The sequence below is a fragment of the Panthera uncia genome (genome assembly GCF_023721935.1).
Source record: "Panthera uncia isolate 11264 chromosome D3 unlocalized genomic scaffold, Puncia_PCG_1.0 HiC_scaffold_8, whole genome shotgun sequence".
Classification (NCBI taxonomy): Eukaryota; Metazoa; Chordata; class Mammalia; order Carnivora; family Felidae; genus Panthera; species Panthera uncia.
The window spans coordinates 18011939-18030649 of NW_026057586.1; the positions used below are offsets into that span (position 1 = coordinate 18011939).

General features: G+C 37.6%; 1 long non-coding RNA gene across 1 annotated transcript; it reads left to right on the forward strand.

Annotated features, from left to right (window-relative positions):
- The first annotated feature begins 82 nt into the window (after positions 1 to 82).
- On the forward strand, positions 83 to 18212 carry LOC125914526 (uncharacterized). Its single transcript, XR_007455330.1, has 3 exons — positions 83 to 465; positions 1239 to 1294; positions 16636 to 18212. It is a non-coding gene; the product is annotated as an uncharacterized LOC125914526 (long non-coding RNA).
- Positions 18213 to 18711: the final 499 nt, after the last annotated feature.

The window sequence follows — 18711 nt, forward strand, 5'->3', positions numbered from 1 at the left end:
GGTCTGAGTTATTGAAAGAATAAGCCTGCCATCAGTCTCAGCTCTTTATTAACTATAAACCAGCCCTAAAATAGTGGACTAAACCAACTACCATTTTGTTATCTTTTAAACATTTTATTGGTTTGGGCTTTTTACAGTATAATGGCTGTGCGTTTTGAAAGGGGGAGCTTCTTGAGAGTGAACATTTCAGAACCAGAAGGGAGCTGCATGAGCTTTTATGACTGAGCCTCAGAACTCACACAGTGTCACTTCCACCGTATTCTGTGGCTAGAATTATGCACAGGCTCATCCAGGTTAAAAGAGATGGGGACAATGAGGTGTCAAAGAACTTGAAGCCATGATTTAAAACTGTCATGCCATTTACTAGGGAGTTCTAAGAAAGCTTTCTTTCTTTTTCTTAGAAGCTCCTAGGGAAAGACAGGGAGAGGAACAAGCTGAGGCGGGGAGATCATGTGTTCGAATATTGTAAGTAGAGATGTCTATTAGGTGTTCAAGAGGAGATATTTGGTAGGTTAATTGGATGAGTCAGGAGTTCAGGTAAAAAAAAATTGAGGCTAAAGTTATAAATTTAAGAGTTGTATATATAAAAATGGTTTGTCCAGTCGTGAGACTGGTTGAGAAAGATCGTCTAGAGATGTAGCTTTATAATTTTTTTTTTTTAAGTTTTTTTTTTTTCAACGTTTTTTATTTATTTTTGGGACAGAGAGAGACAGAGCATGAACGGGGGAGGGGCAGAGAGAGGGGGAGACACAGAATCGGAAACAGGCTCCAGGCTCCGAGCCGTCAGCCCAGAGCCTGACGCGGGGCTCGAACTCACGGACCGCGAGATCGTGACCTGGCTGAAGTCGGACGCTTAACCGACTGCGCCACCCAGGCGCCCCTATAATGTTTTGAAACCAGGGAGTGTAACGCTGCCAGCTTTGTTGTTCTTGCTCAAAATTGCTTTGGTCATTCAGGGTCTTTTGTGGTTCTAAATGAATTTTAGGATTATTATTATCATTATTATTATTTTTGAGAGAGAGAGAACGAGAGAGAGAGAGAGAGAGAGAGAGAGAGAGCAAGCAGGAGGGGCAGAGAGAGAGGGAGGGAGACACAAAATCCGAAGCAGGCTTCAGGCTCTGAGCTATCAGCACAGAGCCCAATGTGGGGCTTGAACCCATGAACCATGCGATCATGACCTGAGTTGAAGTCGGATGCTTAACCTACTGAGTCACCCAGGTGCCCGTTTTCTATTTCAGTAAAAAATGCCATTGGGATTTTGATGAGAATTGTGTTGAATCTATAGATCACTTTGGTAAGTATGGATGTTTAAAAAATATCAGTTCTTTCATTGCATGAACAATGTCCTTCTATTTATTTGTGACTTTTAAAATTTCTTTTGTCATTGTTTTATAATTTTCATTGTACAGTCTTTCAACTCTTCTGTTAAGCTTATTTCTAAGTATTTTACTTTTTTGATGCTATTGCAAATGGAATTTTTTCTTAATTTCCTTTTTAGATAGGTTGTCAGTGAACAGAAACATAACTAATTTTTGTATGTTGATTTTGTATTTTGTTACTTTACTGAATTTGCTTACTCTAACAGTTTTTGTTTTCTATGTACAAAATCATATCATCTGCAAGCAGAGATAGTTTTACTTCTTTCTTTCTAATTTATATGGCTTTATTTCTTTTTCTTGCCTAATCGCTCTGGCAGGATGTCTGGTAATATGTTGAATAGGAGAAATGAGAGTGGGCATCCTTGCCTTGTTCTGGATCTCAGAGAGAAAGCTTTCAACTTTTCATTGCTGAATATGAGCTTTTTATAAGTGGATTTTATTGTATTGAGGTAAGCTTCTTCTATACCTAATTTGTGGAGAGTTTTTATCGTGAAAGGGTATTAAATATTGTCAAATACTTTATTTGCATCTATTGCAATGATTGTGTGGTTTTTAGCCTTCATTTTTTTAGTGTGGTGTATTACATTGATTGATTTGCATGTGTTGAACCATCCTTGAACCCCAGGGATAAATTCTACTTGGTCATGGTGTGTGATTCTTCTAATATGCTGTTATATTCAGTTTGCCTGTATTTTGTTGAGAATTTTTGCATCAATGTTTACCAGGAATATTGGCCTATAGTTTTCTTTTCTCGTGCTTTTTCTGGCTGTGGTATCAGTTTGAAGCTTTCCTCATAGAATGAATTTGGAAGTGTTTCTTCTAATTTTGGAAGACTTTAAGAAGGATTGGTATTAATTCTTTCTTTCTTTTTAAACATTTTTTTAACGTTTATTTATTTTTGAGACAGAGAGAGACAGAGCATGAACAGGGGGAGGGTCAGAGAGAGAGGGAGACACAGGCTCCAGACTCTGAGCTGTCAGCACAGAGCCTGATGCGGGGCTCGGACTTGTGAACCATGAGATCATGACCTGAGCTGAAGTCAGACACTTAACCAACTGAGCCACCCAGGCGCCCCAAATTCTTTAAATGTTTGGTAGAATTCACCCATTAAACCATCTAGTCCTGGGCTTTTCTCTGTTGGGAGGTTTTTGATTGCTTTTTTTAATCTCTTCATTTGTTTTTGGTATGTTCAGATTTTCTATTTTTTCTTGATTCAGTTTTGGTAGGTTGTATGTGTCTAGGAATTTCTGTATTTCCTCTAGATTGTCCAGTTTGTTGGTGTATACTTGTTCATAATAGCCACTTATGAACTTTTTATTTCTGTGGGATCAGTTATAATGTCTCCTCTTTCATTTCTGATTTTGAGTCTTCTCTCTCTTTTTTAGTCTAGCTAAGATTTTGTTGATTTTGTTTTTATTTTCAAAATGCCAAATCATAGTTTCATCAATTAAAAAAACATTTTTCTATTCTCTGTTTCATTTATTTCTGCTCTAATATTTATTATTTCCTTCTTTCTACTAATTTTGGGCTTAGTTTGTTCTTCTTTTTCTAGTTCCTTGAGTTGTAAATGTAGGTTTTTTATTTGAAATCTTGCTTCTTTTTCAGTATAGGTGTTTATTGCTATGAACTTCCCTTTTAGTACTGCTTTTGCTGCATCTTCTAAGTTTCGGTATGTTGTGTTTCATTTGTCTTGACATATTTTACAATTTCCTTTTTTATTTCTACCTAGCTCCAATAGTTATTTGAGTATGTTGTTTAATTTTCATGTGTTTGTGAATTTTCCTATTTTCTTTCTATTGTTGACATCTGGTTTCAGTGCATTGTGATTGGAAAAGATACTTCAAATTTCTTCCATATTTTTAAGTTTGTTAAGACTTATTTTGTGATCTGTCATGTGCTCTATCCTAGAGAATGTTCCATATGCACATGGAAATATTTTTTTTGGTGGTTACCATTTTATATTAAAGCAATCTGTTTTAAGCTGGTAACAACTTCAGTCACATACAAACACCCTACACTTTACCCTCTGACACATTCACACTTTATGTCATTGTTATTAGATTTTGCTTCTTTCTATATTGTGTTGAATTGACAAATTTCTCTTGTTGTAATTATTCTTACTATATCTACCTTTTAATTCATATAACTAGGGTTAAAAATGATTTGCATGCCACCATTACAGTATTGGAATATTCTCTTTTTCTATTTATATTTACCTTTAGCATTGAAATTTTTACTTTCATATGCTTTCATGTTGTTTTTTAACATATTTTTATTCAACTTGAAGAACTCTCTTTAGCGCTTCTTGTAAGCCACATCTAGTGGAGATGAACCCCCTTAGTTTTTGTTTATCTCCTACATTCTTAAAGGACAGTTTTCCTGGGTACAATATTCTTGGTTGGCAGTTTTTTTTTTTCTTTCTGTACCTTGAATATATCATCCTATTCTCTCCTGGTTTGCAAGGTTTCTGCTGAACAATCTGCCTTATGGGGTGGGGAGAGTTTCCCTTGTATGTGACAAGTTGCTTTTTTCTTGTGGCTATCAAAATTTTCTTTCTTTTTTTTTTTTGACTTTTGACAGTTTACAGTATGTTGATTAATAGTTTACAGTGTTTTTGTCTTTGGCTTCAACCTATTTGGGAACTTTTGGGCTTTATTTATCTGGATGTCCTTTTCCTTCTGTAGATTTGGGAGGTTTTTAGTCATTACTTCTTTAAATAATTGTTCTGCCTCTTTCTCTATCTCTTTTGGGAATCCCATAATGCATATATTCATTCAGTGGTTTACTGTAAGTACCATAGGCCTTCTTCATTCTTCTTTTCCTCCTCCCCTCCTCCTCCTCCCCCTCTTCCTCCCCCTCCTCCTCCTCCTCCTTCTTCTTTTTCTTCTTCTTCTTCTTCTTCTTCTTCTTCTTCTTCTTCTTCTTCAGTTCCTCTAATGAGATAATTTCAAATAACCAGTCTGTGAGTTCACTAATCTTTCTTCTGCTTGGTTGAATCTGTTGTTGAAGTTCTCTGTTGAATTTTTCAGTTCAGTCACTGTGTACTTCAGCTCCAGGACTTCTGTTTGGTTCTTTTTTATGGTTTCTGTCTCTTTTTTCAATTTCTTATTTTGTTCATATATTGTTTTCCTGATTTGTTTAGTTGTCTATCTCTATCTCCTTGTAACCCACTGAGCTTTTTAAGGATTATTATTTTGGATTTGTTAAGCAGTTCATGGACCTCTATTTCTTTAGGGTCAGTTACTGGTTTATTAGTTTCTTTTGATGGTTTCATGTTTACCTGATTCTTCATGATCCTTGTAGCCTTAGGTTGATGTCTGTGCATTTAAAGAAGGAGTAACCTCTTCCCATCTTTGCAGACTGGTTTTTGCAGGTAAAGACCTTCTCCTGACAGGAGAATGGATGCATGGGACTCCCTCCATAATCATAGCCTAGAAGCACTGCAAGCGAGCCATGGGGATGTTTCTGAGTCTGTAGCTGGGTCTGTGGTTGGTGGACCTATTACTGGGGGTGTGGGATGGAAAAGCTGGTGACAGGACCTCACACAAGAAGGGTTGGAGTTGAGTCCATGGAAGAATAGGGCTGCTTCCAGGTCTGCAGCTGGGTGTTGGTTGGTCTGCAACCAGTGAATAGTCCTGTCTTCTCAAAGTGACATTCCTCAGTTTTGTGCTCCACTGGATGTCAACCTCCTATCTGGATTACAAAGCTCTCACAAAGGTACCTTTTTGTCTATGGATGGTTGCCAAGTAAGTGTTTCTGTGAGACGATGAGTGGTGGGGATGTCCTATTCTGCCATTATGCTGACCTCCATTTTTTTTTTAAGTCCTAGTACTCTTCTTGACCTTTGGAAACCACCAATTTATTCTTTATTTCTGTAGTTTTGTCGTCTTAAGAATGTCTTGTAAGTAGAATCATATGGTATACAACTTTTTGAGAATCGCTTTTCACTCAGCTTAATTCCTTGAAGGTATATGTAGATTGTATATCAATAATCTGTTCCTTTTTATTGTTGAATATTATTCCATGGCATGGTTGTATCACAGTTCATTTAACTATGCAGCTGTTGAAGATTGTTTCCAGTTTTTGGCTATTTCATGAATAAAACTGCCATGAACTTTCATGTACAGGTTTTTGTGTAAAGATAGGTCTTCACAGTTCTGGGATAAATGTCCAATTATGCAGTTGGTGGGTTATCTGGTAGTTGTATGTTTCACTTTTTAAGAACCTACAAAATTTTTTCCAGAGTGGCTGTATAATTTTATCTTCTCACCAGTAATGTGTGAGTGACTTAGTTTCTCTACATCTTCACCAGCTTAGGTGTTATCCATATTTATGTAATAATGTCTCATTGTAGTTTTAATTTGTATTTCTTTAGTGGATATTAATGTAGAACATCTTTTCGTGTACTTATTTGCCATTTGGACATATGCTTCAGTGAAATGTCTATTCATGTCTTTTGCCCATTTTCTTTTTTTTCTCATTTTTTTAAATTTATTTTTTTAATTTACATCCAAGTTGGTTGGCATATAGTGCAACAATGATTTCGGGAGTATATTCCTTAATTCCCTTTACCCATTTAGCCCATCTGCCTCCCACAACCCCTCCAGCAACCCTCTGTTTGTTCTCTATATTTAACAGTTTCTTATGTTATGTCCCCCTTACTGTTTTTATATTATTTTTGCTTCCCTTCCCTTATGTTCATCTGTTTTGTATCTTAAAGTCCTCATAGGAGTGAAGTCATATGATCTTTGTCTTTCTTTGAATAATTTCGCTTAGCATAATACCCTCTAGTTCCATCCACATAATTGCAAATGGCAAGATTTCATTCTTTTTGATTGCTGAGTAATACTCTTGTATATATATATACACCACATCTTCTTTACCCATTCATCCGTCGATGGACATTTTGGGCTCTTTCCATACTTTGACTATTGTTGATAGTGCTGCTATAAATATTGGGGTGCATGTGCCCCTTCAACACATCATACCTGTATCCCTTGGATAAATACTTAGTAGTGCAATTGCCGGGTTGTAGGGTAGTTTTATTTTTAATTTTTTGAGGAACCTCTATACTGTTTTCCAGAGTGGCTGCACCAGTTTGCATTCCCACCAGCAGTGCAAAAGAGATCTTCTTTCTCCGCATCCTCGCCAACATCTGTCGTTGCCTGAGTTGTTAATGTTAGCCATTCTGACAGGTGTGAGATGGTATCTCATTGTGGTTTTGATTTGTATTTCCCTGATGAAGAGTGATGCTGAACATCTTTTCATGTGTTGGTTGGCCATCTGGATGTCTTCTTTGGAAAAGTGCCTATTCATGTCTTTTACCCATTTATTCACTGGATTATTTATTTTTCAGGTGTTGAGTTTGATAAGGTCTTTATAGATTTTGGATACTAACCCTTTATCTGATATGTCGTTTGCAAATATCTTCTCCCAGTCTGTCAGTTGCCTTTACTTTTGCTGATTGTTTCCTTCACTGTGCAGAAGCTTTTTATTTTGATGAGGTCCCAGTAGTTCATGTTTGCTTTTGTTTCCCTTGCCTCTGGAGACATGTTGAGTAAGAAATTGCTGTGGCTGAGGTCAAAGAGGTTTTTGCCTGCTTTCTCCTCTAGGATTTGATGGCTTCCTGTCTTACGTTTAGGTCTTTCAACCATGTTGAGTTTATTTTTGTGTCTGGTGTAAACAAGTGGTCCAGGTTCATTCTTCTGCATGTCGCTGTCCAGTTTTCCTAGCACCATTTGCTGAAGAGACTGTCTGTATTCCATCGGATATTCTTTCCTGCTTTGTCAAAGATTAGCTGGCCATACATTTGTGGGTCCATTTCTGGATTCTCTATTCTGTTCTATTGATCTGAGTGTCTGTTTTTGTGCCAGTACCATACTGCCTTGATGATTACAGGTTTGTAATACAGTTTGAAGTCCAGGATTGTGATGCCTCCAGCTTTGGTTTTCTTTTTCAAGATTGCTTTGGCCATTCGGGGTCTTTTCTGGTTCCATACAAATTTTAGGATTGTTTGTTCTGTGTGAAGAATGCTGGTGTTATTTTAATAGGGATTGCATTGAATATGTAGATTGCTTTGGGTAGTATTGACATTTTAACAATATTCTCCCTATCCAGGAGCATGGGCTATTTTTCTAGTTTTTTTTTGTGTCTTCTTCAATTTCTTTCATAAGCTTTCTAGAGTTTTCAGTGTATAGGTTTTTTACCTCTTTGGTTAGATTTATTCCTAGGTATTTTATGTTTTTTGGTGCAATTGTAAATGGGATCAATTCCTTGTTTTCTCTTTCTGTTGCTTCATCATTGGTGTATAGGAATGCAACCTATTTCTGTGCATTGATTTTATATACTGATTTTATATATTGATTTTCAGGTCTTGTTCCTGACCTTAGGGAGAAAGCTCTCATTTTTTCCCCATTGAGGATGATATTAGCGGTGGGTCTTTCATATATGGCTTTTATGATCTTGAGGTATGAACCCTCTGTCCCTACTTTCTTGAGGGTTTTTATCAAGAAAGGATGCTGTATTTTGTCAAATGCTTTTTCTGCATCTTTTGAGAGGATCATGTGGTTCTTATCCTTTCTTTTATTGCTGTAATGTATCACATTGATTGTTTTGCAGATATTGAACCAGCCCTGCATCCCAGGTATAATTCCCACTTGGTCATGGTTAATAATTTTTTTAATGTACTGTTGGATCTGGTTGGCTAGTATCATGTTGAGGATTTTGCATCCATGCTCATCAGGGAAATTGGTCTGTAGTTCTTTGTCTGGTTTTGGAATCAAGGTAATGCTGGCTTCCTAGAAAAAGTTTGGAAGTTTTCCTTCCATTTCTAATTTTTGGAACAGATTCAAGAGAATAGGTGTTAACTCTTCTTTAAATGTTTGGTAGATTTCCCCTGGAAAGCCATCTGGCCCTGGACTCTTGTTTTTGGGGGAGATTTTTGGTTACTAATTTGATTTCTTTACTGGTTATGGATCTATTCAAATTTTCTATTTCTTCCTGTTTCAGTTTTGGTAGTGTATATGTTTCTAGGAATTTGTCCATTTCTTCCAGATTGCTCATTTTATTGGCATATAATTGCTTGTAATATTCTCTTATTATTGTTTGTGTTTCTGCTTTGTTGGTTGTGATCTCTCCTCTTTCATTCTTGATTTTATTTACTTGAGTCCTTTCCTTTTTCTTTTTGATCAAACTGGCTAGGGGTTTATCAATTTTTTTAATTCTTTCAAAGAACCAGCTTCTGGTTTCATTGATCCGTTCTGCTGTTTTTTGTTTGTTTGTTTTTTGTTTTGTTTGTTTCAATAACATTGGTTTCTGCTCAGTCTTTATTATTTCCTGTCTTCCTGCTGGTTTTGGGTTTTATTTGCTCTTCTTTTTCCAGCTCTTTAAGGTGTAAGGTTAGGTTGTGTATGTGAGACCTTTCTTCCTTCTTTAGAAAGGCCTGCATTGCTATATACTTCCCTTTTATGACCGCCTTTGCTGTGTCCCAGAGGTTTTGGGCTGTGGTGTTATCATTTTCATTCGCTTCCATGTACTTTTTAATTTCCTCTTTAACTTCTTGGTTAGCCAATTCATTCTTTTGTAGGATGGTCTTCAGTTTCCAAGTATTTGTTATCTTTCCACATTTTTTCTTGTGGTTGATTTTGAGTTTCATAGTGTTGTGGTCTGAAGATATGCACGGTATGATCTTGATATTTTTGTATTTGTTGAGAGATGATTTGTGTCCCAGTATGTGATCTATTCTGGAGAATGTTCCATGTGCACTGGAGAAGAATGTGTATTCTGCTCCTTTAGGATGAAATGTTCTGAATATATCTGTTAAGTCCATCCAGTCCAGTGTGTCATTCAAAACCATTGTTTCCTTGTTGATTTTTCTGTTTAGATGTTGAAGTCCCCTGCTATTATGGTAGTGTTATCAGTGAGTTTCTTTGTATTTGTGATTAATTGATTTATGTATTTGGGTGTTCCACATTTGGAGCATAAATGTTTACAATTGCTAGATCTTCTTGGCAGATAGACCCCTTAATTATTCATTTCTTGTTACAGTCTTTATTTTAAAGTCTAGATTGTCTGAAATACGTATGGATACTTTGGCTTTCTTCTGGTGACCGTTAGCATGATAGATGATTCTCCATCCCCTTACTTTCAATCTGAAGGTGTCTTTAGGTCTAAAGTGGGTCTCTTGTAAATAGCATATAGATAGATCTTGTTTTCTTATCCATTATGTTACCCTATATCTTTTGGTTGGAGCATTTAGTCCATTGACATTTAGAATGAGTATTGAAAAATATGAATTTATTGCCATTATGTTGCCTGTAGAGTTGGGGTTTCTGGTGGTGTTCTCTGGTCCTTTCTAGTCTTTGTTGCTTTTGCCTTTTTGGGTTTTTGTTTGTTTGTTTGTTTGTTGGGTTTTTTTTCGTCTTTCCTCCCCTCAGAGAGTCCACCTTAAAATTTCTTGCAGGGTTGGTTTAGTGGTCACCAGCTCCTTTAATTTTTGTTTGTCTGGGAAACTTTTTATCTCTCCTTTTATTTTGAATGACGGCCTTGCTGGATAAAGATTTCTTAGCTGCATATTTTTCTGATTCAGCACATTGAATATATCCTGCCACTCCTTTCTGGCCTGCCAAGTTTCTGTGGATAAGTCTGCTGTGAACCTGATCTGTCTTTCCTTGTAGGTTAAGAACTTTTTTTTCCCCATGCTGCTTTCATGATTCTTTCCTTGCCTGAGTATTTTGTGAATTTGACTATGATACACCTTGTTGATGGTCGGTTTTTGTTGAATCTAATGGGAGTCCTCTGTGCTTCCTAGATTTTGGTGTCTGTGTCTTTCCCCAGGTCAGGAATGTTTTCTGCTGTGATTTGCTCACATAACCCTTCAACACCGTTTTCTCTTTCTTCATCTTCTGGGACCCCTGTGATTCTGATGTTGTTCCTTTTTAATGAGTCACTGAGTTCTCTAATTCTTAAAATGTGCTCTTTTGGCTTTGTTTCTCTCTTTTTTTCTGCTTCATTGTTCTCCATAAGTTTGTCCCCTATATCGCTGTTATGCTGCTATGCTTTATCCATCCTTGCCGCTGTGGCATCCATTTGAGATTGCAGCTCAGTTATAGCATTTTTTTTATTTCATCCTGACTAGCTTTTACGTCTTTTATCTCTGCAGAAAGGGATTCTAATCTATTTTCAACCCCAGCTAGTATTCTTATCATGATTCTAAATTCTTTTTCAGACATCTTGTTTGTATCTGTGTTGATTAAGTCCCTGGCTGTCATTTCTTCCTGTTCTTTATTTTGGGGTGAATTCCTTCATTTTGTCATTTTGAAGGAAGGAAAGGAATTAATAACGTAAAAAAATTAAATTTAAAAAATTAAAACAACACAAAAAAATCAAATAAAGGATGCCAGATCCTAGGTGTATTTTGGTCTGGTTGTTGAAAGGAGATTGATAGATTAGAGAAAAAAAGGGAAAGATAAGAAAGGGGAAAAAAAGAAAGAAAAAAGAAAAGAAAGAAAGATAAGAAAAGAAAAGCAAGGAAACGTTTGCAAATTTGAAAAAATGAGTACAATGAAATAGAATAAAATGAAATGATGGAAGTAAAATAGAATTTGAAAAATTTACAAATAAGTAAAAGATGTAGTAGAAAAAATAAATCAAAATATTTCTAATAAAAATGGAAAATAATTTTTTTCTCTTTCTGTATTCAAGAGTAAGAAAAGAAAAGAAAAAGAAAAAACAATTCAATAGATGGATCAGGGGACTGACTGAAATATGATTGAAATTACATTGGTTTCCCCTGGAAGTCAAACTATGAAGCATTTTATAGTTCATAAACTAAGCAGGCGGAGAGACTTGTGGTGTTCCTCCTCAAGAGCGCGGTTGGTCCAGTTGGGCAGGGTTTAGTGTAACAGCTCCGTTCTCTACTAGATGGCGCTGCTTACCTTACTGAGGTGGGTTGTTGGGGTGTGTATGCGCATGTGCAGAAGGGGTGAAAATGGTATCACCCAGCTACCCAGTCTCTAGTATCGGGACTCTGTCCTCCCTGATCATCAGTCACGCAGCTGTCCTTTGTCTCTGGCTTCTGTCCACTCTGTGCTTTTACACTGTCCGTGACCAAGCCGTCAGAATGCCAGGCAGCACCTCCCTCATGAGTTTTATCTCAGATTCGGCTGTGTTTCCCAACCCCTCACTTCTGAGGGACTGTGGCTTTGACCCATCCTGACTCTGTGGGAGAGTCTCACTGAGCAATGGCCAGGTACCGCCCACCCCCAGGAATGTTCATGGGACCGTGATGCTGCTGATGCCCAGAGACTGCAGCTGGGTGCCAGCCCGCCCCAGAAAAAGTTCACACGATTGTGTAGCTGCAGCATTTCAGGGATTATGGTAAATCACAACACACATCTGGCACCAGGCTTCCCCCTTAACGTCCTTGTTCCAGCACCAGTGAACGTGGTTGTTCTCCAGGGCCCACTGGGACCTTTGCCTCTGGGGTTTCTGCAGTCTCTACCAAATGTCCTCCCAGCAGGGGAACTGACTCTCCTGTGTGGCCCAAGTACCCCTTGGACCTTGCTCTCTGCTCCTGGGGATTTGCCCTTCTCACCAAAGTACTGCCAGGTGTGGAGCTGCAGACTTTCAGACTCTGTGCTCCCCCTGTTTATAGAGTCTTGATGGAATTTAAACTCTCTCCTTTCTCCTTTCTCCCTTTTTTGTTGAGTCCCTCGCGTACTCTTCCTTTTCTCTCCAGCTGCTTTTAGGCAGGGGGTGGGGGGATGCTTTCCCGTACTCTCCCCCCATCTCCATCCTCTCTCAGTCATCTCTCTGCAAGCAAAAGCAGCTCCCTGCCCTCTGAGGCTTCACTCTCCTCCAGTTCACCTCTCTGTTCCACATACCTGCTGAGGTCTGTGGTTCAGGTTATGCAGATTGTTGTGTTAATCCTCAAATCAGTTTTCTAGGTGTGCAAGATGGTTTGGTGTTGATCTGGCTGCATTTCAGGAATGAGAGACACACAAAAAACTTTCATGCTGTTCTGCCATCTTGGCCCCTCCCCTGTCTTTTTCCCATTTTCTAATTGGATTGTTTGTTTTATTATTGAGTTTTGAGAGTTCTTTTTATATTCTAGATATTAGTTCTTTGCCAGACAGGTTGCTTGCGAATATTTCCTCTCAGTCTGTAGCTTGTCTTTTCACTTTCTTAAATAGGAACTTTCACAGAGTAAACACTAATTTTTATGAAACCAGTGTATTAATTTTTCCTTTTATAGACCATACTTTTGGTCTCAAAGCTAATAACACCTTGCTTAGCCCTACATCTATTTTCTCACATTAAAAAAATTATACTTTTATATTTAAGATTTAAGTTCATGACTCATTTTGAGTTAATTTTTGTATAAAGTGTGATTTTTATTTTATTTTAATTTTTTAAAGTTTATTTACTTTGAAAGAAAGAGAAGAGAGAGAAAGAGTGGGAGTGCAGGGGAGGGGCAGAGAGAGAGAGGAAGAGAGAGAATCCCAAGCAGGCTCTGCACTGTCAATGCAGACCCCAATGGGGGTTCGAACCCATCAACCATGAGATCATGACCTGAGCTGAAATCTAGAGTCCAATGCTTAACTGACTGAGCCACCCAGGCACCCCTATAAAGTGTGAATTTTAGAACAAAGTTCTTTTTCTTTTTCTTTTTCTTTTTTGCCTGTGAATGTTCAATTTCTTCAGCTCCATTCATTGAAAATGCTATCTTTTTTCCTTTGAATTATGTTTGTACCTTTGTCAAAAATCATTTGGGTGTAAATATATGAGTCTACTTTAGAGTTCATTCTTCTATCCCATTGATTTATGTGTCTTTCCACTAATATCACATCGTCTTGATTACTATAGCTATATAGTAAGCCTTGAAATCAAGTAGACTAGATTTTTCCCCTTTGTCTTACTTTAATAAATATTAAGCTATTTTAGTTCTTTTGCTTTTTCATATACATTTTAGGATAATCTTGTCTGTATCTACAAAAATCTTGCCGAAATTTTGATAGGAATTGTATTAAACTTATGTATAAACTCAGGAGTAATTAAAAAAATAAATTCAGGAATAATTGACATCTTTACTACATTGAGTCTTCTAATCCATGAACATAGTATGTCATTCAATTTATATTTTATTTTATTTCTTTCATCTTGATGTGTAGTTTTCTACATACAAGTTCTATTCACATTTTGTTATATTTTCCCTAAGAGTTTCATTTTGGTGGGTGATTGTAAATTATGTTGTATTTTTAGTTTTGGTGTCCATGTGTTCATTGTTGTTTATAGGCATATGGTTATTTTATGTGTTTATCTTGTCTCCTGAAACCTTGTTGAGCTTACTTATTAGTTCTTTTCTTTAAATGGGGGAGAGTTCTTAGGATTTTCTATGTAGACATTCATTGTCATCTGCAAATAAGGAAAATTTCATGTCTTCCTTTATGATGTATAGAAGTTTTATTTCTTTTCTTGCTTTATGGCACTGGCTAGAACTTCTAGTACTGTGTCAAACAAGAATGGTGAGAATGGACATCCTGGCTTTGTCCATTTAGAGGGACACATTTAGCCTTTCATTATTTAGTATAACATTACATGTAGATGCTCTTTATCAAGTTGAGGAAGTTCCCCTATATTCCTGTTTTTATAAGAATTTTATCATGAATGGGTGTTGAATTTTGTCAGATAATTTTCGTGTATCGATTGATGTGATCATGTAATTTTTCTTCTTTTGTTTGTTAATATGGTGAATTACATTGATTTTCTAATACTGAACTTGTCTTGCATCTCTGGAATAAACATCACGTGGTCATTGTGATGCTTAGTTATATGTGTCAATATATGTGCCAACTTTACTGGACTAAGGGATGCCCAGATAGTTGACGAAACTTTATTTCTGGCTGTGTCTGTGAGAGCGTTTCTAGAAGAGATCAGAATTTGAATTGGTGAAGTGAATAAAGTAGATAGTCCCCCTCAATATGTGTAAGCATCACTCAATCCATTAAGGGCCCAAATAGAAAACAGAAGGCAGAGGAATGGTAAATACTTGTTTAAAATAAAACAAAGAAAGAGGGAAAAAGAAACATAAAACAGGTGGAACAAATAGTAAACAGATAATAAGATGGATGATGCAAGTAACATCAGTAATCGCTTTAGATGTAAATGGAATTAATGCTTTAGCTAAAAGACAGCCATTATGAGACTGGATAAAAACATAACCCTATTAAATGCTACTCATAGATGTACCCTGAACATAAAGATAGGAAGATCGAAAGAAAAAGAATGGGGAATATATAAGTAATATTCAACAAACTAGACTTTAGGGAAGAAATATTTTAATTTAGATAAGTAAGATTTTATGAAGACAAAAGGGCCAATCTGGTAGAAACACAAAACAATATAGGGAAACTGCAACACGTCTCTGTTGATAACTGATAGTATAGACAGATAAAAAAAAACCAGAAAGCCTATGGAAGACCTAAACAATGTGATAAACAAACTCAACTTAATAGACATATATAGAACCCAGCATTCAATAATAAGAATTCATGTTATTTTCAAGTACACATAGAACATTTATCAAAATTAACTGTATGCTGGGACTTAAATCAGATCTCAACAGATATCAAAATTTTATTCATTCAGAGTAACTTCTCTGACCACAGAGGATCTAAGCCTGAAATCGATTATAAAGATAACTAGAGGGGTGCCTGGGTGGCTCATTTGGTTAAGCATCTGACTCTGACTTCGGCTCAGGTCATGATCTCATGTTTCATGAGTTTGAGCCCCACTTCGGGCTCTGTGCTGACAGTGTGGAGACTGCTTGGGATTCTCCCTCTCCCTCTCTCTCTGTTGCTCCCCCATTTGCATGCTCTCTCTCTCTCTCTCTCTCGCTCTCTCTCTCTCTCTCTCTCAAAAATAAACATTAAAAAATATAACTAGAAAATTCTTCAAAGTTTTGGAATTAGGCAGTGTGCTTTTAAATTATCTTGGATCAAAGAACACAAAATATTTTGAATCAAATGTTAATGGAAATATGACTTAGCAAAACTTGGCAGATGCAACTAAAATCATGCTTAGAGATAAATTTGTATATTAAATGCAAATCTCAGAGAAGAAAGACTGAAAATAAGTGATGTAAACATCATCTTAAGATAGTAGAAACATAATAGAAAATTATTATGATCAAATAAAGGGGAAGGATTCAAGTAATAAAAGAAGAAACCAACAAAATAGGATTCAGATTGGGCCTTCTAGGACATTTGCTATACCTAAATATACCTACTTGGGGGCAAGTTTACCTTTCTATTTTCAAAAAGAAAAACAAGAGGTCAAGTTAGAGCACTTTGGCTTGATATAGTAGACAGACTCTGGCTTAGACATTAGCATGCCTGGGTTCTAGTCAAACTTTTGCCATGATTGAACCACATGACTTCTTCATGCCTCACTTTTATCTTTTTGTCACATAGGACTATAATACCCAACTTATTTCATAAGGCTTTAGATCTTGTCGTATTGGAATAAATCAGAAAACTAGGTGGAGACTTGAGCCTAGAATCCTGGGTTGTAGCCCTGCCTCCTTTACTGACTTTCTGATATTAAGTCACTTACTCTAAGTGTTTCTTTTTATCTATAAAATAGGGGGTTGTACTCCTTTCTAGTTTTCTGCATTAGGAAGTAAGATAAAACTGTGTCAGTTTCACAAGTGAGGTATGTAAGACAGAGAGGCTAAGTCACTTGTCCGAGGCCACATAGTTTATTGGTAGAGAGAGGACTAGAAATAGGTCTCCTGCTTTCTGAGCATTTGTCTCGCACTCTCTCTCTCTCCTCTTTGATCTATTCATTAATTTGATCAACGTATAAGCATTTAAAAAAAAAATTTTTTTTTTAACATTTTATTTATTTTTGAGACAGAGAGAGACAGAGCATGAACGGGGGAGGGGCAGAGAGAGAGGGAGACACAGAATCGGAAGCAGGCTCCAGGCTCTGAGCCATCAGCCCAGAGCCCGACGCGGGGCTCAAACTCATGGACTGCGAGATCGTGACCTGAGCCGAAGTCGGACGCTTAACCGACTGAGCCACCCAGGTGCCCCTAAGCATTTTTTAATTAATGCAGAACACGCTTGACAGAAAAGTGACGGTCTACATGGTATGATTTGAAGGACTGACGGTTTCTGAACTTTTTGCTGAAAAATGGCCCTTTCCTTAGCTTGCAATGGCATTTGAAATTTTCATCTCTTTTCATTTCTTTAAGTGCAGCCACTGAAGACCTCGTGAAGAAAGCAGTATGCTGGAAAGACACATAAAATCCACCATCGAGACTTCAGCACTGAAGCTCCCATTGTATTGTTCCAGTACAGAGCAGCAGGTAAGGAAATGGAACAGAGCAAGGAGGCTTTCAGGTACTGAACCAAAGCCGATGTGACACATGGCCGCTGTGGTGGGAATCAGCATCTTAACTTAGTCAGGTATGAGTGAGTCTTACAGTGTGATGTCAATGTAGATCACTAACGTGAAGAAATATTTTATGATAGAAATCGGGGCACCTGGGTGGCTCAGTCGGTTGAGTGTCTGACGTTGGCTCGGGTCGTGATCTCATGATTTGTGAATTTGAGCGCCGTCTTGGGTTCTGTGCGTATAGCTCAGAGCCTGGAGCCTAATTCAGATTCTGTGTCTCCCTCTCTGCCTTTTCTTGCTCACGCTCTGCCTCTCTTTCCTCTCTCTCATTCTCTCTCAAAAATAAACATTAAAAAATTATAATAGAAAGGAATTTAAAAATTTTTGCAGTATGTGATTTTCGTGTCTTGTTCAAATAATGCAACTCAGTGTCCTTGGTAGTTATTACAACTGTTTACATGGTAGCAAGTGGTGACTTATGCCTGGCTCTTAGTCCCGCGGAGAGGAACCAGTGGTGAACAGTTCCTGGCGTGGCCTCTGGAGCAGTTATTTGCATGCGGGGAATTCCAAGTTTCACAAAGGAGGCTGGGTTCTGGAAATTTATGCATACTCAGAAGGCCTCACTGGGGAGTGAGATCTGAGATGGCTCTGGAAAAGAAAGCTGTTTGGCTGACTGATGCACTGGGGGTACTAACATAGATAGAGGGAAGGAGATGAAGGAAAAAAGTTTCAGGTACAGGAAAGGAATACAGGATCTGGGGCCGGTTAAAGAGGAGATTAGGGGCACCTGGGTGGCTCAGTCAGTTAAGCGTCCAGCTTCAGCTCAGGTCATGATCTGTGGTTCGCGGGTTTGAACCCCCCATCAGGTTCTGTGCTGACAGCTCGGAGCCTGGAGCCTGCTTCAGATTCTGGGTCTCCTCTCTCTGCCCCTCTCTCACTCATGCTCCATCTCTCTGTCTCTGTCTCTGTCTCTCTCAAAAAAATAAACATTAAAAAAAATTTTTTTTAAACAAAGAGGAGGTTAAATGGGATGGATTGGATTGATGGAGTTTTTCCTAATCATTCTGATCTGGCATTTGTTTGAGTGTTCTGTGACTTTTAGTCATTGTGTTTCCTCATAATATATATGCCAACACTGAAGTGGTTCATGACCCCGGGGGCCAAATTCATAGAATCACTTTAAGAAGACAGATAGACAGGTGTCTAACCATGAAGCTATTTGGCAACATTCAGGTCCCACTTAAGAATATTACCCGGATTTAAGATAATCCTCAGAGGATTTGGGTTCCATTAAAAATTTTGAGCACAGGATAGATGTCATCCTTGATTCCTTATTTAATAAAAATAAAGATAAATTGGTGCACACACACCAGCGCCCTGAAATCAGAGATGATTAGAAATAACTTGATTGGAAATACATTCAGACAGATAGAAATGCATTTCAAGTCATTGGGTGGCGTTTCAGGTGGTTTGGGGAAATGTAGTTTCCCCTCGTCTTTTACGGTCTGATACAAACAAAACAAAACCAAACCCTCCCTTAAACAGAGTCTTTCCGAAGCTTTTGTGCTTGCTGTGTTCACAGGGTGCCAAGGCACGGTTTTGCTCACTGGTTATGGTCTTGCAGGTCAGGGGAAAGATGCTAAGCACCAGTTGACAAACACTGTGCCAGTTGTTCTGAAGTTAAAGGAAGGAGAAGGACCCCATTTTTGTTAAGGAAATGAGGCTAAACCTCTGAGAAGATGTAAAATAGTACCTATTAGATACATTAGGTTGTAATCAAACTGCCGGCATTTTTGCAGCGTGTTACAGTTTCAGAATAGTTTTGCAAAGCATCTCTCTCTTCGTTTGATACCAGGTGTATAGGAAATGTGTACTGTGTTCCAGACATCATAAAATATTAGAGTAAATGACTTCCATAGGTTATTTGAGACCT